At 45.2% G+C, this 22,427-nt stretch overlaps 2 long non-coding RNA genes across 4 annotated transcripts in view; one reads left to right on the top strand and one right to left on the bottom strand.

Annotated features, from left to right (window-relative positions):
* Positions 1 to 21,595, top strand: part of LOC125617108 — a 125,803-nt gene extending 104,208 nt beyond the window's left edge. For all 3 annotated transcript variants that reach the window (XR_007347979.1, XR_007347980.1, XR_007347981.1), the window contains 2 exons: positions 5,955 to 7,555; positions 10,958 to 21,595. This is a non-coding gene — a long non-coding RNA (uncharacterized LOC125617108). The remainder of the gene's footprint in view (positions 1 to 5,954; positions 7,556 to 10,957) is intronic.
* Positions 332 to 6,124, bottom strand: LOC125617112. Its single transcript, XR_007347985.1, has 3 exons — positions 5,999 to 6,124; positions 999 to 1,115; positions 332 to 611 (listed from the first exon to the last, which is right to left on the bottom strand). It is a non-coding gene; the product is annotated as an uncharacterized LOC125617112 (long non-coding RNA).
* Positions 21,596 to 22,427: the final 832 nt, after the last annotated feature.

Raw genomic sequence — 22,427 nt, 5'->3', positions numbered from 1 at the left:
TTTGAGGCCAGCCTGGGCAATTGAGTGAGATTCTGTCTTGAAATCAAATAAAAAGGGCTGTGGATGTAGCTTAGCCGTAGAGCTCCCCCCTCCCCCGCATTTAATCCCTAGTACCAATGATAATAATAATGATAAATAAAAGAACAAATAAACCCATGTTATTTGTAGAGAAAGAAGAATATCCCTAGGTGAATTCATGATAGCATTTCCTCCATGAGACTTCTTCCACTCTACTCCAGCTGTAGGCGCTCATTTGTACCTGCCCCTCCCCTTCCTGATCCCCAAGTTGCCCAGCCCCACCAGGTAGATCTTGGGTGGGGCAGACCTGGGAGCTCCATATTCTGTTTGGGATGACATTTTCCTGAGGCGCATGTGGCCCAGGGGTGTGGCAAGGCAGGTCCACTTTGGATCTCACTTAGAAGTTCACCTACAGTTCAGCCCTCAGAGACATGTCCACACCCTCAAAGCCTTTGAACTAGTCATAGTCAAAGCTGACCTTGGCATGCGACCGGCAGCATAGGATTCCGTGCTCAGGAGGACGCTGTGCTTGGTTTGACACTCTGCTGTTGCCATCTTCACATTTTGGTGATTTCATGTCGAAGCTGAAGCCTCTGCTTGGAAAGTAAGATCAGATGAGACAGTAGAACAAGGTTTATGCAATGGCAGTTCCTTGTTACCCTGTCCACACAGCAATCTCCATGTCCCAGGGGTGCAGAAATCCAGGGGGTCCAGGAGTTCTGTGAGACCCAAGGAAGGTGTGTCATGGCCACAGCTGAGTGAGTGAAGGGGGTGGGGGTGGGGGTGCTGATGGTACTCAGAGACTAGGTTTTCCATTCGAACCACATGGAACGATTGGATCAAAGACAATGACATTCTAAGAAACATGAATGACCAAAGGACCCTACCATATCTTTTCTTACTCATCTTCCTTCTCTGTATCAGCCAACTGTCTATGCTAAAATAACAACAGAAGGAGATAGTTCTCCTACCATACATACCTCCTCGTCCTTCGGGTTAACCTCATCAGCAGAGAGGGCTGGAGCCTGTGTGTGCATTTCCCAGAGCAAGAACCTCAGCAGAACCTCAGCAGGCTTAGTTTTGTGACTGCCACTGTTCTGGTAAACAACAACAACAACAACAAAACACATGCATGTAAGGGCTGCAAAATAAAACTCCTGTGACTTCCATGATTCCATCTAGGAGTTCAACGCCTTTGGATTTGTATTTAAGACTGGCACTGTACAATTTAAAGATAAACTGCAATATCTTCGATCTCAGCTATTCAGGAGAATTGTAAGTTCAAATCCAGCCTTGATAACCACTGAGACCCTGTCTCAAAATGAAAAATGAAAAGGGCTAGGGATATGGCTCAGTGGTAGAGCCCCCTGGGTTCAATCCCCAGAGCCACAAAATTATTTTATAAATAATATTTGATTTATAAATTGAGTTGTTTTATAACTCAATTAAAGAATAAAGATGAATAGATTAAAACTCATTCTAACAGTTTAAAATTTTCCATTTTTCTTTACTTAGAATGACATTAATTATAAAATTTAAAAACCTACCATTATAAGTTGTGAGAAAAACCACCAGAGAAAAGGAAAAAGCTTTACATTTCAGGACCTTTACTGGCACATTTCCCTTGGTTTTTGAACAAGGATGCCAGCCATTTTATTTTGCACCGGGCATTGTGAATTATTAGGTAGGCAGCCAGGTTTCTGGCAGAAGACCTATAGAAATGAAGACTGTGTGTTAAGAAAAAAATCTGTGGTCGTAGATCTCACCATTAACTCAAAAACTACTCTGTTAGCAGTGATGGGCTGCTCTGCATTGTGTTTGGGTGCCAGCTGGGCTGTTGAGTGGTGCTGTATTGCTTGGTGGGCAAAGAGTGTTGTGGAGGAAGCCAGTGTAGCCTGACTTGCTACGTGATCTTGACAAGTCACTCACCCCCAGACCTCTATTTTCTCAGTCTGTAAAAGAGAGATAGCACCTGTCTTGCTGCTCAACAGAGGTTCCCTTTAAAATGATGCATAAAAAAGTGTTTCAAAAAGTTTAAGATGTTGTGCACGTTTCAAGTACTTTATAAATTTTATTACCACTAAAATACTATAAGGAATCATAAATTGCTATCTTTGTTCCTTCTGGTTTGCAAATTAATTTTAAAAGAATTCCTGCCAAATTCTCATAAGCTGAAATACACTTTTTTCCTCTTTTAAACAAAACAAATTCAGTGATAACTGTTTGGAAGGCAGTATGGAAACTCAATAGACTCACAACCCCCCTTCCATCCCCACCGCTTGCAGTAATGCAATATACATCCATGTTTTTAAGAATTGAAGTGGTTTGGCCAAAACAAGGAAGTTTTACTCTATAATAGAGAAAAAAGCAGAATATAAAAATTGTTTATATAGTATTCTGTGATTATACAGTTGTCAAGCCTGTGTATAGAAAAATGACCAGGAAATAAACCAAAAGCCTAACAATTAGAAAAATAAATAACTTGTGTAAGGATGAATGAGCCCTAATCACACAGGCCCTATCATAACAAGGTCCTACTGTTTTTATCACACCGTTTGGATAACTTCTGGATGAAAATATGTCTCTCTGAGTGTAACAGCTGTTTGTAGGCAAAGTGTGATTTCACAGGCAAAATCTGATTAACCTGATGAAGCTACAGGAAATGTGTTCGTCTTATTCTTTCAGTGGAGGTTCTCTATTATATGATAAGAACTTTATGATAAATAGCAGGCTGGTGTAATAGAATAATGATTGTATTGGGAGGGAAAATGTTTTTTTTTTTCCCCCTGTGTCATTGGGAAAGAATCTTCTCTTACCTTGGACCTCAGTTTCCCCATCTGTTCCTGGAATGGTGTGGAAAGGGCCTCCCAAGACCAACATTCTGTGTTTTGATGGGTTTGTGTGACTTTATAACCCTTAATGCCAATGTGACTCTCAGGGCCACCTGAAGTGAGGTGAGCCCATATGGGGCTACCTGGCTTCCTGTTTCTAGGTGGCTAAACTGACCTAGGCTCTCAAATACCTGTTCCAAGTCCAAATCCAACTTTCCCTCCATCTGATGTCCTCTTTCATGAATGGGACCATTCTCCCAGGGTGGAAGGTTTTTCTCCCATTGCTCAGAGGGGTTTGCTCTGCTTGGTCTGGCCATGTCCCCAGAACACCAGCACCAGCACACTTTTAAGTGTTTGCTGGATGTCCACTTAGGGTTTCATTCTTATTTATTTCTCCTTCTAGACTTGTAAGCTCTTTAAAGACAGAGACCTTATCAGATTCATCTCTCTTTCCACAGTCCTAGCCACATTCCCCACCCCTACTCCACCTAGTAGGAGCTCAGTTGATGGACATCCAGATATTTTGAGCCGACACAAATGATGCCAACACCCATTCTGCTGCAGTAGATGTTCTTGCTCATGAAAATTCCCAGGCCACCTAGATTGGTCCCAGTATCTGCCTCCAGCCCACCAGCAAGAGGAATGGAGAGGCAACTTGTGAATTTTAGGAAGGATGGGGACAACAGCTAGAAACTGTCATGTCCCAGAAAATCCTTCCTGTCTTGACTGGAGACCACACCAATCATGACCTGTGGCTTTCCTTATTTTGCAATGGTGTTTAAAATGGCATTTGGATTATATCCCAATCCTATGACCCAGAAATGAAAAAATTCTATAAACCCATTAATAGCACTACATTCATAATAGGCTTACATAAGAAACAACCTAAGTATCTCTCTCAGCAGAAAAGATAAACCAGTTTGTTAGATCCTCACTAGGGAATCCTACTCAGCAAAGAAAACAAAGCAAAGTATAAGGATGAATCTCAAAAGGTAGAGAAGGAAGACACCTAGAATACTGTTGTATAATCTACTTAAATGTAGTTCTCCAGCAGACAAATGAACTGAGGGTGCTAGAAATCAAAATAGTGATTGGCAGGCCATGGGGATACATGTTCCCTCCCAGTATAATCATTATTCCATGATACCAGCCTGCCATTTATTATAAAGTTCTTATTATATAATAGAGACCCTATGTTCCACTGGAAGGATAAGATTAGCACATTTCTTGTAGTCTCAGGAGGTTAATCAGGGGGCACAGGGGAAACTTTGCGGGTAATGGAAATGTTCTGTGTCCTAACTAGCCAGTAGATACCCAGGTTTCATTTACCGTACTCAGTGAAGAGTACACTGGACATTTTGTCACTTTTTAAATTAAGCCGTGATTAAAAAAAAAAAAAAGCCACACTATTGAAGTGAAGTTTCATCTGTCTTGTGCAGACTGGCTCTGGGGTCAGAGACCAGGAGGGGAGGCTGTGTCTGGCTGGTGCAGCTGGACCACACTGTAGATGTCCTCACATCCACGAGGGCGGCCCCTGCACGTGGCCCATTTTTCAACTAGGCACTTTGCTGGCACTTGGTGAACGCCTGTTTCTCCCAGGGTTCTCTCCTGGGACCCTCAGAAAACTCATCCGTTTTCCCCTGGCACTTCTTCAGCTCTCAACTTTTCTCTGTTTTTTCTTCTCCAGGCTAATTCCCCTGTGGTCCACCATGCTTCATTGGATGGAGTTTCCAAACCCTTCTTCCTCACAGTTTCCTTCCCCCAGGATAAGCTCCAGCTGTCTAGGGCCCATTTAAAGATAACTCTGAACACTTCTGCTGACTTCTACCTCCAAAGTGATTTTAGCAGGAGGAGGGAACTGTGAGTCTTAGCCTGAACAACCTTCAGGTTAAACGTTTGTTTAAGATGGAGCAGAGAAAAATGAAAATGTGTTGGGAATCCCACACAAGCCCCTGCGAGTGATTGACACACATTTAAGCAGACACGGTCTTTGTGCAATGCCAGGGGGCTGATACATTAATAGATATAATTTGTAGGCTCCCAAGGAGAGGTTAAAGAGGAGAGCACAGATTCCTTTGAGCTGACTTGGTGCTCCCGTGTCATCTGTCCCCAGACTTAATCAAGTTATCATATCAACCCAGTGTCACTTGGACCCCAGCTCTCTGTCTGAATGAGGGAAAAATTTGCAGACAAATTTCTAGCAGCAGGAAGTTGGTGCTCTCCTGCAAGGCTGGATGAAAAGCACCTGTAACCTCTCAAGGCCTCCCTCCTGCTCCTGCTGGGAGAGCAGTTCAAGTGGTTCCCTTATTTGATTACGCCTCTCAGGCCCTCTCTGGTGTAGGTATCCAATTCACCGCCATGCCCACTGGCTCCCCACGAAGCAGCAAACATTAGAGTCACTCTTTTGTGAAATTATGGGGAAGCTGAGTGGCCCAAGCGCTAGTGTGTGTGTGTGTGTGTGTGTGTGTGTGTGTGTGTAGAGACACATGTGTATAGAGGGGAATGCTGTTAGAAAATTTGGCATTGATTTATGTTTACTTACTGTAGCACAGAATGACTGAGTGGCATCTCCAAATTCTCACAGTAATAATAATAAACAGTAGGGAGGGGGAAGAAAAGACTACCACATTAAGTGCTCTGTATTATTATTTTTAAGGAGTTTGCAAAAACTTTATAACAAGTATAACTTACAATCAATGGATCTAATTCTATTATAGATTTCTTTTTCCCATGACCATCTAATTCAAGTTATAGTACTATGTATTATTTTCTAATGAGCATATAAATTATGATCGTCTTTGTAACTTTTCACACCAGAGTTATTTATTGCTGGACCGATGTTGACGCCTCGCTAGAGTTGTGCATATTTTCACTTGTCAAGCAGATAGAAGTGCTGTGGTATGTGCTGTGAGCGCATGCCCTCTCCAGATTGCCTCTTAATGGTTTTCTTCAAAAAATTAAAAGAACATCTATGTTCCTATGTAATTACAAAAAAAAAAAAAAAAAAATGAAAGAAAGAAAAAAGGAAAGGAAAGAAAGGAAGGGGGGGAGAGAAAGCAAAAGGGAGTAAAAACTCTGCAAGACAACGTTTTGTGTTCCTTTCAGGAAATGTCAACGCAATGGAGGAAAGGAAAGGCAACATCTATAACCTGGGAATCCAGAACAGGAGAGGCGTTTTCCAATCAGCCTGGCACCGAGGCTCCGGTGGAGCTGGTAGCGCTGCACACTCAGAATGAGACTGGACTTGCCCGGAGAGTCGGGGACCGTGCTGGGCTTGTAAGACGTGGAGTTATCATTCATCTATTCATCCCCAGTGGGTGAAAAAGGGAAGTAGACCCTGCTGGACTCAAGATGCTTATCGATTCATCCCTTTAGCAGGCAAGCAGGAAGACGCGTGAGCCCCTCGGGCTTGGGGCTTTGGCTCCTGGAGAAGTTCTGCCGGGTTCCCACAGGGGCTCGGGAGCCAGAGGAGCTGGGAGGGGCGGCAGGACCCCGGCGGCTTTTATTTTGCGCCATAAAGGCCTTCACAATGTCTGCTGGAATTTCAACAGTTAAAGAGACCCCCGGTACAAAGAGGCGCTGCGACAGTAATCGGGAAATAAATTTGATTTTCTGAATTCTTTGGCAGCTGGTGACAAAGGGCCAGGTATGGCGCCGCGGCAGGGGTGATCCCTGCAGAAGGCGGCTGCGCAGTGGGGCGTGCGGCCCCCGAGGCACAAAGGCGACCGCGCCGGGAGCGCGCCACAAAGGAGCTGGGGCTCTGCAATGGCCAGGGCCGACGCGGGGCGGGAGTCGCCCACTGCTGCTCCGCCACGCTCCCGCGCTGCGCCAAGGCCAGAGGCGGAGAATCAAGGGCGCAGTGCTCGGTCTTCGACCTGGGACTTCAGGGGCCTCCACTGGGGCCACGAGCAGCAGGAGACTTTTATAGCTTAAATCAATTCTAGAAATGTCAATTAACCCCTTGCCTAATTCAGCCTTTTGCTGGGGTTTTTCAAGGGTCATTGGGGAATTCCCTTCTCTGTGAGGGGCCCCAATTTCCCCCAGGTTCACCAAACCGAGGAGGCCCCCTTCCTTTATTTATGGGATTATATTTTGTCATTTCAAATGTCTTTCCTATTTGTGTGTCTGTAAATGGCTTTCAGGGCAGTGGTGGATCTTGTTCCTCCTTAAGAGACAAACCAGAAGTGCTAGGGAGAAACCCTAGGAAATGGTGCTGCTAGGCCTCTCAGGCAGGAATGAGGACTTCATTCATGAATGCATGCATGCAAACACTAAGCATCCCCTTTCCCTCCAGCCCTTCACTGATCTTTGACTATTCTGATCTCCTCCAGTTACTTCATGCTTCTATGTCTGCTGCGTCTCAGCGCCTCTCCAGTGCTATTGGAATAGAACCTCCAGCTCCCCCACCAGCCTGGAAGCCCCAGGGAGGGAGCAGCATTCACTTTTTCAGCCACACACCCCAGCCCCTTCACTTATGGAGATGCATGCCCATGTCGAATTTTCTCAGCACCTCTCTCCGATGTTCCAGCAGCCATCACTCCAGAAGCACATCAAACTTGGGTTCCCTTCCTTTTCTGTTCAAAGTGAGGCAGTCCACAATTATTTGTAGGGGATGTCAAGAGTCCAGAAAAGCAGACTTGGATAGAACAAGATGTGTTAGCATGCAGCTTGCTAATGCTTGAGCCCTCTGTGGTGGAAGCAAATATGTAAGTAAAAAGAAGATGAGTATTATTTTCTTGTGTGTGTGTGTGTGTGGGGGGGGCGGGGGTGGTGGTACTTGGCATTGAATCCAGGGGCATTCTTCCATTGAGCTATATCTCCAGCCCTTACTTTTTACTTTGAGACAGTACCTCACTAAATTGCCAGGCTGTCCTCGAACTTGCAATCTTATTGCTTCAGACTCCTGAGTCATTGGGATTACAGGCAGGTGCCATCAGGCCCAGCTAGAAACCCAGTATCCTTATCTGCTATTAATCTCCTGGTTATGACAGGACTTTTTTTTTTTTTTTTTTAGTGCAGAAATGGAAGTCTCTTGCTGGACTAATTCTTCCTCAGACTGAATTCATTTCAGCAAAGTTTCTGCATGAATCTTTCTCTCAGAACCAACAATATTAAATAATCATACCAAAACCTTTTGCTTAATTTCCTCAGAATGTCCCAAAGAAACACTGTTTCCTGTAGGAGGCATTTCATTTCAGGTTGATGTCTCATTAATTTCAGAGTGATACAAGACTTGTGTGTAAATGCAGCGTTTGCCGTCAGCAGCACAGAGCCCGAAAATGAGGTCTAATTAAATGAGAATCTCCACACAGAACAAGTACCCTAGGAATTCTAGAAAGATACATGATTCTCAGCTTGGCCCAGTGACAGCAGCAGTGACAGTTTCTGTCTATGTCATATTTCTGTGTGTTATACTGGTAGCATGAGGATGTCATTGTCATGCTCATAGGATGTCAGGTATGGAAGCTTCTAGCTGCTATATTGTCTTAATTAGCTATTGCTGCATAACAATGACCACAAACTTAGTGGCTTAAAAATAACACACATTTATTCTCTCACAGTTTTGTAGGGTAGGAGTTTCAGGCACAGTTTAACTGGATCCCCTGTTTCCTGGCCTCTTACCTATGGGTGAAATTAATGTAGCTTTAATCAGGTATGGGCCAAGGCTGGGGCTCATCTGAAACTTGAATGGGGAAGATCCACTTCCAAGCTCATGTAGTTGTTGACAGGATTTCATTCTTCCTCAGCCAGAGGCCACTGTCATTTCCTTCTCATGTGGGCCTCTCTAATGGCAGCTGACTCTAGCAAAGCCAGCAAGGGGCCAGTCAACAGAGAGAGTTTGCCAGTAAGATTGGTGTCACAACTCTATGTAATATGATCATGCGGGTGACATCCCACTGCATTTGCCATATTCTGTGGGTTAGAAACAAGTCACAGAACTTGTCCATACTTGAAGGGAGGGGATCCCACAAGGGCTTTGATACCAAGAAGCATGGACCTGGGGGCTTCCTCAGACTCTGTCCACCACATTCATTATACCCATAATTAAACTGATTCACTATAATGCGGGTGTGCCCTGGTCACAAGCTTAAGGTGTTAGTTTGGTGTCTAGACTCAAATCCAGGACTTTTATTTTGTCTTATGCTTTTTCCTCTATAGAATACTGATAGCCTTCTATCATTGTAACAAATACCTGAGAAAATAAGCTTTCAAAAAGAAAAGCTGAAAAAAAAAAAGAAAAATGAAAATCTGCTAGTAAATCATGGTTTTGGAGTTTTCAGTCCATGATCAATTTGCCCTGTTACTTTTGGACCTGGGACGGGCGAGGCAGCACCTCATGGTGGAGGAGTGTAGCAGAGAAATACCATTCATCTCAGGGCCAGGGAGCAAAAGAGAAAAGGAGGAAGGGGCTGGGGTCTCATAGTCCCTCCAAGGGCATGCCCTCGTTGACTTCACCCCTCCAGCAGCCCCCATCTCCCAGTAGCTCCATGCTGGGGACCAAGGCTTTACCCCACAGGCTTTTGGAGGACACTCAAGATCCAAACCATAGACTATACCTCCATTATACAAACTTAAAACATAAGAAACCTCTGGCTTTGAAAAGCAGGAAGTGTTCACATAACAATCTAGGTGAACTGCCACCCCCAACCCTAAATCTGTGTGGTCCTGACTACAGAATTCAAGGAAACACAGCTCCCCTGCCCCACAATCATCCCTAAACCAAAATGGGAGGAAGTTTAGGAATCAGTGAAATCAGGAAATTTTAAGAATCTCAGGGTTTGCTTAATCCCTGACCCCCCACCCACCCTAATCCCCTTTCCCTGAGTTCTAAAAAGGAGAAGTGATTCATTCAAGCTCATAATGACACAGCCTGCTTCTCTTTCTTTTTAACACACTTGTAGCTATTTCAGAGAGTATATTAAGGAGTGGATGACCAATGGAACAGCTGGACTTAGGACTCACTCTTGTCCCTTCTCTCCATAGCAAACTGTAGCTCTGGGTCCGCAGACCCACCCAGGCTGTGATTCCAAAAGGAAAACAAACAGTCCTGGTAACAACACAGCATGTTGCCTCTTAAGAGAAACTTGTCAGATCATAAATTCTGGGTATGCAAAACCTTGTGTGATCACTTGGGATCAACTTGGGATCACAGATATGATATTGTGTAATACCACCTTGACTTCATCTCAGTAATTCAATAATGCAACAGTTCCTACCTCACAGGGTGGACTTAAGTCTACTTTAACGTACGTGTGTGTGTGTGTGTGTGTGGGGGGGGGTGTTTCTGGATCCAAACCTTTGTCTCAGTCACACCGCCTCTCTGCCTGTGTGTACTGGAGATAAATTTTCTGGCTTCAGATCCCTGTATTTGGCCAAACAGTCTCCCAGCAGTTATGATCAATAGTTCCTCCTGCATTTATGCTCTTATAAAAGAGACCTCTGGCTGCATTCAGGTTCTGACGTCCTCTGAGAATAACTGATAGAGCAAATGAAAGGTTATAATGAGCCCTGTGCCTGTCCACGTTAGCTTAGAGGCCCTCAATTACCTCTCCCCTGGCTTTAAGGAGTGAAATCACTCCACTTGTCCGGGTAGTTCAGAGAATATGATGAGGTTGCCTCTTGTATGGGCTAGCATGGGTTTCTGATCCTGCGCTGCCTTTGAGTTTTATTTCTGGGACCCACGTGAACTTTCTGAAGGTACTCTTCCCCTTCCCTCTCCTCCCCTTCCTCCTTTCTCTCACTCTCTCTTTTTCTGTCTTTCTTTTTCTCTCACTCTCTTTTTAGGATTAGAGACTGAACGGAGGGGTGTCTTACCACTGAGGTATACCCCCAAAACATTTTATTTTTGAGGCAGAGTCTTGCTAAGTTGCTGAGGTTGGCCTCCAACCTGTGATCCTCCTGCCTCAACCTCCTGAGTCACTGGGATTATAGGTGTGTGCTACCACCCCTGGCTTGAAGGCACTTGTTTTCTAACAATCAGAAATATAGTTCAGAAAAATAGCCATCAAATCACTGGAGAAAAAATAAGAAAAGACATTTATTTTAGCAGTAAAGATGATCTCTTCTGGAATTCATCACTAATTTGTGAATGTATTTCTATTTTTAAGGTCCAGATCAGCAGTAGAAGAATGTGGATTGATTCACACTGAATTTTGGGCTCGATGACCTAGACATTTGCTGAATGTGGACTATCAGGACTGTCCCTTTGCACCTGTTGCTCCTTGTCCTTGGAGTAGCTTCCAGCTCCTCTTTCTGACACACTTCTTCCTGCTGCCTGTTAGGGTCCAGCTGGACTGTCCCCCGCTCTGTGAAGCTGGCTGCAGTTCCTGCTTCCCACCCTTTCCTCACCATGCACAGAGGCAGTCCCTCTCTGGACTCCCGCTGCTCCTCCTTGCAGCCTTATCTGCGGTCACTGTGTTTTCCTAGGAGGCTGACAGATGTGAGAGTGAGGATTTTGTCTCACTCATCTTCATAGGCTTTTCAGGACTCAGCTTATACTGGCTCACATCCATGGGTGGGTGGATTGTAAATCTCTTGAAGGAACATCTCTTTGATTGGCTGGTTTGACTTCTTTTTAACAAATAGCTTACTAGCTTTCCTCCTAGCCATTCCTGGCTAGATGCAGCCAGATATCTAACAGCATTGAAATGATACGGAGCTGCCAGGTACAAATACGTGCTTAAAATAAAATTAAGACCTGGCTTGGTGGTGCATACCTGTAATCCCAGCGGCTTGGGAGGCTGAGGCAAGAGAATTGTGAGTTCAAAGCCAGCCTCAGCAATGGCGAGGCCCTAAGCAACTCAGTGAGACCCTGTCTCTAAATAAAATACAAAATAGGGCTGGGGATGTGGTTTAGTGGTTGAGTACCCCTGAGTTCAATCCCTGGTACCCCGCCCCTGCCCAAAAAATCAAAACTTCTAGGTAGAAATGTGGTGCACATGAATCAGTGCACTCTGGAAATCAAAGATCATACTGCTAACATCCCCTGTTCCTCATGGTAGCTGAGGTTGAGCACTCACAGAGGGTCCAGACAGCATGCTGAGGGCTTGGTATAAATTATCACAAAGTCTCTCTCAGGTGCTGTTATGTGCACCTTGCAAATGAGAAAAATCAAGATGCAGAGTTGGGCTGTTACCCCAGGTCACCTGGATAGTGGCAGAGGCAGGTGTTAGAGCCTGAGGTATCTGACCCAGAACCCAGCTCATGACCTTTAAAAGAAACAAAAACTGTGTCCCGGGCATACATTGGCTGTAATGCAATTCAACATTGTACACTGCCATGGTGCTGTGATACACAGAAGAAAGAGATTGGGCCTCTGTCCCTGAAGGCTTTTTTTTTGTTTTGTACTGGAGATTGAACCTAGGGGCACTTAACTACTGAGCTGCATCCTCTCCCATTTATTTATTTATTTATTTATTTATTTATTTTTGTATTTTATTTAGAGACAGGGTCTCACTGAGTTGCTTACAGCCTTGCTCAATTGCTAAGGCTGGCTTTGAACTCACTATCCTCCAGCTGCAGAAGGATCCAAAGCTGCTGGGCATGGGCCACTGGTGTGGGCCACCATGCCTGCCTGGTATCCCTGAGGTTCTTGAATGAGGGACAGGGATGGGAGCTTAGAGAAGCACACAAATTGTTGAAATGCGGGAGGAAATTAAAGTGTCATAAAGAAGACAGTGTGCCATGGGGGTCCTAGGGGAAAGCAGGAAGCCATAGAGAGGGTCAGGGAAGGCCGCCTGGAGTGGGTGGCACATGAGATGAGACTTGAGGGACGATCTGCAGGAAGGGATCTGGATGGAGCTGTAGGGCCAGGTAAGAGCAGAGTGAAGAGTCTGGAAGGTGGGTGGGGCCAGTACATGGAGGCCAAGGGCTATGTGCCAAAGAGTTTGTGGTCAGTCTCGTGAGCAGGGCCGGGGCTATTTTAAGTTAGCCAGAGGACCTGCTGTCCAGATGCGTGGAGCACTAGAGGTGGGCCTGAGGCTCCAACTGCTGGTCTGATGCTGGTTAAACCAGCTCCCGACCCCTCCCTCCTTGCTATCTTTACTGTTGCTTTGTAAGATTTCTGCTCCTCCGGCACTTGCATTTCCTGTGCTCCTCCCCGTTACCCTTTAATTTTGATTTGCGAATTCTGTGGGGATTTCTTCTTACCCTTCATATATGTGAAGGGATCAGCTCGTCTTTCTGCTACCCCTGCAGCTGGCCCCACCTGGTTCCCTTCGCTCCCTGTCCCAGCCCTGTGACCCTTCTTGGAACTCTCCCTGCCTGCTCCTCTGCACTTCCAGGAACACTCAGCCCCAACTTTAAAACATCACTCAAATGCTCCTTTTGGCCTCTCTCAGCCTAGGTAAACATTAAAATTCCATTGTCTATAAAGCGAATAGAAATTCATTCATGAGAATCCATATAAGGGGCTTTTAAATGAAGTAGTGCTCAAGAGTTCAGCCTGGAAGGTATTCAAGGCAAGGGGCTCAGGTCTACCATCCCCAGCCCAGATAACTCGCCACCTCTGCCTGAATGCGCCCAGCTCTGGAAGGTGGGCAGATGGCCTGGCAATGTGTGAGCAGCTTCACCTCCTTCCTTCCTCCCTGTTGCAAGCAGCCAAACCTGCTGGAGAAGCCTAGGCCACACAACAGGAGTTGGGTTCACTCACTGTCTGTGCCTGGTGGCTTCTGCTCATTCATGTCTTCCATTCCCTGTGGCAAAAGGAGTTCGTGTGGAAATCCAGACATGCTCTGAAGGGGGTGTCTTGATTTTTTTTTTTTTTTCATTTTTGGATCCCTTGGCATGGTTACCTGCACACGGGAGTTATTCAATACGTGTTAGCTGGGTCACTCCCTTCCAGTCCACTAAACTCCATGTACTTGAAATCCTTTCCATAGACTCTCCTGGATATCTTGCTCTACAAGAGCAGTCCCAGGCACCCCAGTGCCTTCTGCCTGGCTCTGTAGGTCTTGTTGCCGGGCATTGTCTTTATGTGCTCAGCTCTGTTCAGACTTCTTCCTACTCACCATGCCCTGCTAAAGCTACAGAGCCACCAACTTGACTCTCAAAATGGAGACCTTGAGTTCAAACTACCCAAGTAAACACAAACTCCAAAATGATGTACAAATATAGGCAAAACATCAAGAAATGATGGATTTTCTATGAAGGATCATATGAGATAGCAATAGTGAGAGGAATGGTGGGCTAAGGAACCACTTTTAAGTATTCAGACAAAGCAAATGAAAATGAATTGGTTATAGTAATATTAAGAGAATAGGCATCTTTCTTAAAAAGCATTGATGAGGTCTGTCTTGTAGATTTCTAGTCAGAAAACGTATTTTGGTTGTATGATTTCTATTCTATCTTCTTCCAGAAATGGTTTGAGAGATATAGAACAAGTCAACAGGAAAAGAGAAATAATTCATTACATATTAGCCCAAGCTTTAAAACTGTGTGACCTCTTCTCCTCTGCCTCCCGTGTGTGAGATGAAGGGGTTAGAACAGGACATCTGTAAAGTTCCTGTTGGCACCAACAGGCTGTGGTTGATGGAGAGCAGCATGATTTCTTATAGGAGTGAGTTTACTTTCTGTGTGTGTGTGTGTGTGTGTTTTAATGGAGCAGGGTACTCATTCGTTACTGGCCATTCTTTAAGTATATTTTTCTCTGATTAGACTGTGAGCCCTCCAGGGTCAGGGCTGCCATCTTCACAGTAACTGGCACATAACAGATGCTCAGCAAATATCATCTAATGAATGGACAGGGAAGGCAGGTGATTTCAAAGAATGAAATAGAATTCTCCTATTCTTGGAAGGAAATTTCCTGGGAGAAAAAGATTTTAAACCTGTCTGAACACTTTCTTCTGGGGTCTTTTCCCCTGTCATCTAAAGTTGGTGTAAGCCTCAAAGCACAGCAGGTCACCCCTGTGCTGGGTATTTTCAGTTTTTATTAGCTTTCTGACTTCTTTTAGATTCAGCTGATGTCTTCCTGGTTATCTTGATCTCTGACAACAACATAATAAAATAAGCAGCTTTGCTGCTTGATGGGGAGGAGCTGTCCATGTCCACCTGGCCACGTGTTCAGAAGTGCCTGGGTTGTTGTGGTTCAGGGGTTCTCACTCCTTCTGAGCCACAGAGATGTCAAGACATTTCTTCAGTAGAAAACTCAGTCATCCATCCTGATGTTTTGTCTTTAGGAGTAAATATCTTGTAAGATTATACATCAAGATTCTTATTGTGGAGTCTATTGATTTTATAGGGTCCAAAAATATTCTGAAAAGTGGACACAATATGTCAAGACTAATCCCCCTCTGAGACTGAGGGATTTTCTTCCCATTAGAAGAAATGTCACAGTCTTAGTTTGGTCAGTTTTTTTTTTTTTCTTCCTTGGTAGGAGGTAAGTAGCCTTATACCACCTTTGAATTCATTTTCCCTTTTGGAAAAAAATATTCATAGGATCACACAAATGGAAACCACTGTTGAAGCTTTTTTCTTTCTTTTCTTTTCTTTCTTTTTTTTTTTTTTTTTTTTTTTTTTTTTTTTTTTTTTTTTTTTTTTTTTTTTGCATTTAGCATGATGTTTCATGCAGGAATCCCATAGTATCTTCTCCTTCGGGCCTGGAAAGGGTCCTAGACAATGTGGTTTCCAAGGTTTGCTGACTCCTGGAGTCCTAGCCAAGGGAGGTCAAGTCCTGAACAGATTCAGTGGGCAGAACCCACTCTGTAAACCCAAGTCAAGAGCCTGGAAAAAGGCTGGACAAGTGTTATGCCTTGCTTGGCTGAGCAGATAGAATGAGGAGAAAAAAATAAACAAAGAGAAGATGATGACTAAATTCAAAGAGTGAAATTCAGAGGTAGACAAATACAAAGAGGGGTAATATCGTCACAGGTCTGAAGTTAAGAAAGGGAGACCTGAGTAGAAGAGGACCTGTGCAAGTGGGCCCAGTCTTTTGTTTATATAGTGGGAAACCAAGGCTAGGAAAAGGGCCAGGATGGCTCCATGTCACACAGTAAGTTAGAGACACAGCGGGGGTGGGAACCGGGTCTCCTGACTCCAGGGCTGCTCACGGGACACCATAAGGTCAGCCCAAACTTGTTCCTCTAAGATCGCGTATGTTTAGTGCAGTCAGAGGGTCAGAGAAGAAAAAGAAAGTTGGTTAGTTATGGTTTGCCCACTGCACTGGGCCCCGGGCGAGGCCTTCTCCCTGTAAGCACTCTTTCTCTGAAGAGTGGTTATGAAGGTTTGTTAGTTCCATTGGCCTCCCAATTCTTCTGGAAGCTTCAGCAAAGAGAAAGGGAAAAAAAGGAAAAAAAAAAAAAAAACAAGTAAATCTTCAGTTTTGGATCATGAGAGGAACCCAGAAGAGGCCTCACTTGAAGGCTCACTAGGCTTTCCTCAGAGAATAAGATCTTCCCCAAATCTGTAGTTTCTTTGAAGCTTTTTCTTTCAATTTTTTTTTTCAGTCTTTAAATAGGAAGCAACTCAAATATTTCTTTGTTAGCATATGCTTCTTCATTTGATTGGCTGGCAGACAGTATCATGAAAATCTGACTGATATCATCCCCTTCCTCCTTCCCTGCTCTCCTTCCCCCTGGCTGAGTCCAGGACTTCCTTTCACTCCAGGCCCTTCCTCTACAAGTCTAAACCACGGCCTGGGGGTGCCTAGCCTATGATATTCCTGCTTCCAGGAAGGCTGTGGCATCCGAATACAGAGAGCCAAAGGATCTACTCCTATGCCTAGTCGAGTCGCAGGGGGATGGGGCTGGAAGAGTCACCAAGGTCGGCTTTTGAAGGTCTTAAATTGCCAAATGCAAGAGTTTTCTCTTGATGCTCTAGGCCATGGGTGGCCAGAGAAGTCTTTAAAGGAGAAACATCATGATCAGGTTGAGTGTTTAGACAAGACTGTGGAGGAGCTGTGTGCAATTGGAGCGGCAGAGAGATGGCTGCCTAGGCTCAGGATGCTCTGCAGGAGAGGTCCTGATGGCTTGACCTTGGGTCGCGCCACAGTGACGACAAAAAGGAGATGGATTCAGTACATATAAAAGAGAGATTCAAAAGGATCTGGCTGTGATGAGCACGGAGAGGGTGGAGGGGATTATTTGGTTAGGGAGGAGGAAGTGGGCAGGGGAAGTCCAGGAATATCAGGTTTCTGGCCTGGGAGCTAGAATATATCCAATTAAGTAAGGAGGCAGAGATATGGCAGGATGGGAGCTATGAAGGAGAAGGAATGGTGCGTTCCTCTTGGGGCATTCTGAATTAAGGAGCTCTTGGGACATGCAGATAGATATGGGATAGACAGGTCTGGGATCAGGAAGGCACCACAGCTAAGCATCCAGACCGGCTAGCCAGATGGTGATGAAGCCAGGTGCAGAGGACTCTGATGGGTTTATGCCTAGATCTATGTCCACTACCCTAATCAGAGTCTCTGTGTCCTCTACACTGTCACCCCATTGATCCTTCTGAAGCACTCAGCTCAGACTGAATGAACTACCAGTGTGCACAACCTTCAGTGGGTTTTTAATGCTCAATGAAAGACTTTTTCCAAGGTCTTTCATGCCCTGGCCTCTCTCTGCTCTTCTAGAATTGTTTTTATCTCCATACAAACACCCCATGCACCTTACAAACTAAACTATATCTTTTCTTGAATATACTCATTCTTTTCTGTTTGCTCAGGATTTCTTTCACCTTTTCCTCTTGAAAGCCTATCCTGTCCACAGAGAATCAGATGAAATTTTCCTTGGTCACCCGCCCCCCCCATAGTGATCTTTTGGGTCCTGATGCCTCCTGATTTGAATTGTGACACCCCTCCATGTACCATGGCCACATGGTTGTGATCCTCTTCAGCTCCCAAAAACAATAGGGCTAAGTTCTGTACCACTTGCCTCAAGGAAGGGACGTAAGGAAATATAGAACTAGGAGAACGATTATTAAGACAGACCTTGGCTTTTGAGTTTTAAAAGTCAAGGATATGAAGTTCTAAGGACTTGGACTTTTGAGTTTACATTTTATGTAATAAATTATAGATTATTTGGAAACAGATGTGAAGCCAGACTTCCTAACTGCCAGATTAGAAGCAGATTCTCCAGATTGAGTAAAAGGAGAATTGGAGGGCTCAGTCTCCAGGAATCCTACAGGCCGGGGTCTGGTGGGCACTGACTGCCACTGCAGCTACTCAGTCTCTATCCCAGGAAGTCTTTCTCCCACCACCGCATGAGCTGACCTTGCAGTTGGAACATCGATAGGGACCCTCCATCAAGGTAACTCCTGTCAGGTCCAGAAGACATTGTCTAGTCTCTTTCTGGGTTGCTCAGATGGACAACTCCCTTTCCCATTGTCTAGGACCCTACTGTGAATTCTACTCATACGTCCTAAGATAAAGGGTGGGATCCCAGACGTCCAGTGGTCTGCTAGTGATATAACTCCTGCCCCACACCATGTTTGTACTTCTAGGATAGCTCAGAATCCCCTCTGGCAGAAATATACTCTGTCCCTGACTTTTCTACTACCTTTAGATTATGATCTTTCTCATACTATGGATACTTGTTAGGTTGGGTATCTTTGGGGGCCTCTCCATTCTTCCCCACTTTCCTCTCTTCTCCAGAGGCTGGTCAACCAGGACTCAGGCCTTTGGATTTCCTGTTGACTCAGACATCAGGGAGCCCTGGTAGGGAGGGGGAGAGGGCAGTCAGGGCAACAATTCCTCTGGCTGCTCCTTGTCAGGTAGCTGCTCTCAATGGGATCCTCCCTGACCTCCTGTCTCCTTTGGAGTTCCTGTCACCTTAGTCTTATCTTGCTCCTTCTGAACAAGGTGGTGAAAGTTCTGTTACCAGCAGCCTCAGACACCACACTTATCTCTTGTTTTCCTCTACCCTTGTCTGTATCTTCATAGCCAGTGCCTTGGTTAAATCCTCCTTGAATTATTCCAATTCAGATGGGACATCTGTTTTCTAACGGAATTCTATTGCAGATTCCATTTTCCAAAAATGGAATGATATGATAATATCTGCCCTTCCACAGCTCTTCTTACAATGTGACTTTGACAATTCACCCTCAAGAGGAAATGACACTGTGACTTCTGACTAGTCATAAAAGATGATACTGCTTCTGCCTCATTCTTTGGGAACACTTGCCTTGGAGCCTGGGCCTGTCATGTAAACAGTCTGACTTCCTGGCGACTGCTGTGCTATGAGGAAGCTGAAGCCAGACCCTGAGTGTGACCAGTGGAGAAGCCCTGTGGCTAACTGAAGAGACAGATTCATGACCAACCCCCAGTGGCTTCAGCACCCCCTGACTGCAACTACCAGAGAGACCAGGGCCAGAATTGCCCAGCGGAGCTCTTCCTGAATTCCTGTCTCACAGGCACCATGAAAGAACTCGAATAATCACTGTCGTATGTGGCTCTCTGCGAAGTGATTTACTATACAGCGACAGATAACTGCGACTGACGGATATGCTTCAGAGACATCTGCAGATGTGCGTCTGCAGGGGCAAACAGAAGGTGTCCATTCTGGGTGGCAAGCTTCCTGTGATGAAGGGATTGGGCCTTATTGTATTCCCCAGAGTGGCCATCACACAGTGGTCCATTCATGAGTATTTGTGAATGGCCCAAAAGATGTGCCAGTGAGAGTTTTGGTCTTCAAGGAAGATTTGGGCATTCTGATCATGTGATAAATAAGAAAATGGAGGTCATTGCATTGCTGATCCCCTGAAGGACAGACTGTGGGTTCTGTTTCCACTTACAAGTGTGTTTCTTTGAGCCCTGATGATGAAAATCTGATATCTTTCTGATTTAAGATATTCTTTTGAACTGATATTTTCATTAAGAAGCTGAATACTAATTGTATTAAAAAGAGATAATGGACTTTCCCAAAGACTCATCCAAACCTCCACACTAAGAGTGGCTTCCCTGTTTTCTCTCTCACGTGTGTGTGTGTGTGTGTGTGTGTGTGTGTGTGTGTATGGTGTGTGGTCAGTTCAAGGCCAGAAAAAGAACTGCCCCAAACTGGGAAATGGAGTTCAGTGTGGGGAAAGAGGCCACCGCTTGAGTAACATTCCTGCTTGGGTTTGGAAACTGGGTGTGCCAGAAATTTCCTGGAAAGTTTATTTTTGCTGAGTTTTAAGCCTGACTTCAGACCATTAGAGCTCTTGGATAATGCCAGTTTGTTCAAACATGCAAAGAGCCAGCTGTCCCTAGAAATGAGATTATCTCTTGCCAGCTGAGAGTTTGTGGTCTGGCTCGTCTACGTGCTTGAACACTAAACTTTTAAAGTAAATTTTAAGTAAAGGTCAGGGAGATGTTGTGTTGCCCAGAGGCAGGGCTGATATGAGTCCATCTAAATCAGTGCCTTTCCCAGGGGACCTTATGCACATGCAGATTCTGACTCAGGGAGTCTGGAAGAAGACTTCAGATCCCATGAACTGCCAGGTGAGGCTGAGGCTGACCCATTGACTATATTTTGAGGAGTACCCTTCGAGTAGGGGCTCTGCTCATTCATCTTGGGGAGGTCCCTGACTGAGTGGCCTTCAGCCTGACCTACCTCCACTGGGCAGTCTTTCCAGTTGGGTCCCAGCATAAGTATTTTTGGCTTTAAGAATCTCTAGTAAAATGAAAATGTCCTTGGGTTGGGCAGGGTGCAGGAAGGGTCTCCATTGATTTCGGTCACCAAATATTTCATTACTATTGTTAAAGAAAAAATTTATGCAAATGCTTGTTAAAGATGATAAGGTAGAACTGGCTGTGGTGGCGCACGCCTATAATCCCAAAGGCTCAGAAGGCTGAGGCAGGAGGATTGCAAGTTCAAAGCCAACTTCAGCAACTTAGCAAGGCCCTAAGCAACTTAGTAAGACCGTGTCTCAAAATAAAAAATAAAAAAGGTCTGGGGGTGTGGCTCAGTAATTAAATGTCCCTGGATTCAATCCTTGATACCAAAAAAGAAAAAAAAAATGACAAGGCAGACTTTATTCAAGTGGGCTATCGAACCAGTGCAGCAACCTGTTGCAGTAGGTGAGAGAGACTGTACTCAACCCAACCCCAATGGGAACAAATAACAATTTATAACCGAAGCACCAGCAGGGTGCAAACAGAAAAGGACTGAGAGGGAAGGATCAGAGGTTTTCTGGATAAAAAGCGTGGTAGGGTTATTGGTGAAGGCAGGCCAAGGTGATAAGGTCCCTAAAGTGGAAGAGATTTTACTGAACTCACTTAGCCAGGTTCTTGCTCAAACTGGATTCTACAAGGACAGAGAGGGAAGCCTGGCATAGGGCCTTGTCAAGCCGAGGACTCTGAGGAGCCCAATTGAAGTTGTTGGCAAAAGAGAGACCTTGGTCACTGCTTGAAATAAAGATTATAATAATAACAACTAAACTTACCAAAATCCACTCTGGCCAAGGCTTGATGTGTTGTACTGAGTCAATTAACCCTCAAAATAACCCGGCTGCAGTGGGCCCTTCTTAGGAGAGAACCAAGGCAGATAAGGTAAGTTCCTTGCCCAAGGCGATCCAGCTCTCATGGAAGAGCGCTGAGACTGGTTGTCAGACATGGGAGCCCCAGGTCCTGAGGTGGACATGGAAGGGCCCTGGACAGAGCTGAGGGTCATGTCCTGAAGCAGGCTGGGGGAGAGCATAGTGGGTCAACCTTGCCAACTTTTTGACAACCCCTGGAACAATATGGTTGCATGTTTGTCCTGAAGAGGGTTATGTTGTCCACATTAACATGTCACCCGTGTCTTTCTTGAGCACTTAGGGCACATGCAGTGTTGTGCCAGATTCTGGGCGCCAGGGCTGCACAGCCAAGTATGCCGCATTCCTATCCCCAGGGGGATCAGTGTCTGGGAAGAGGCGAAGCTGTATTGGTATCAAAATGATATACAAACCATACCACCATCTGCTGCCAATCTCGTTGCCATTTTTATGATCCTCAGACCCATTTCCAATGTTGAAGTTACAAAGCCTCTGTCCCTAAGCATTGGCTCTCAATCGGTGCCTGGTGGCATCTCATGGTCATCCCTTGCACATTCCTGCCTCTCTGTATTGGCCTGTTCTATGTTCTCCTTCTGGAGCGCCGTTCAGCCCTTCCCCCCCTATCTAAATCCTACACTACTCTGAGGCAGGACATTTCTTCTAGAAAGACTGCCTGGGTTTCCCAGCAACATCTGTAACAGGGGTCTTCCCCCATCAAGTGTGACCAACTGTCCCAGTTTGCCTGGGACTGAGGATTTCCTTGTGTATCACATTTCTATTGTTGCTTAACAAGTGACCACAAAGTGAGCAGCCCAGGACAACACCCACATTTGCTTATAGTTCTCTGGGCTTGGCATGGCATGGCTGAGCTCTCTGCTCAGGTTCTCAAAGGCTGTTAACTGAGGTGTCCGCCAAGTGGAGGAAGTCCATGCTGAAGCTGTCCATGCCAGCACAATGCAGTTTCTTGCGACAGAGGACAGAGGTCCTATTTCCTTGTCAGCTCTCAGCTGAAGACCTCTCTAAGCTTTCAGAGGGCACATTTCTTGCCACGTGACTCTCTGGTTTCAAAGCCTCTAGAATCCTGCTTCAGACCACACTTGACTTTTCTGCCTGTGACCTGTAGACCCACATTTAAAGGGC

This window comes from Marmota marmota, unplaced genomic scaffold (genome assembly GCF_001458135.2).
Source record: "Marmota marmota marmota unplaced genomic scaffold, marMar, whole genome shotgun sequence".
Classification (NCBI taxonomy): domain Eukaryota; kingdom Metazoa; phylum Chordata; class Mammalia; order Rodentia; family Sciuridae; genus Marmota; species Marmota marmota.
The sequence above is the reverse complement of the archived record's forward strand: the minus strand, read 5'-3'. Positions and strand labels throughout refer to the sequence as shown.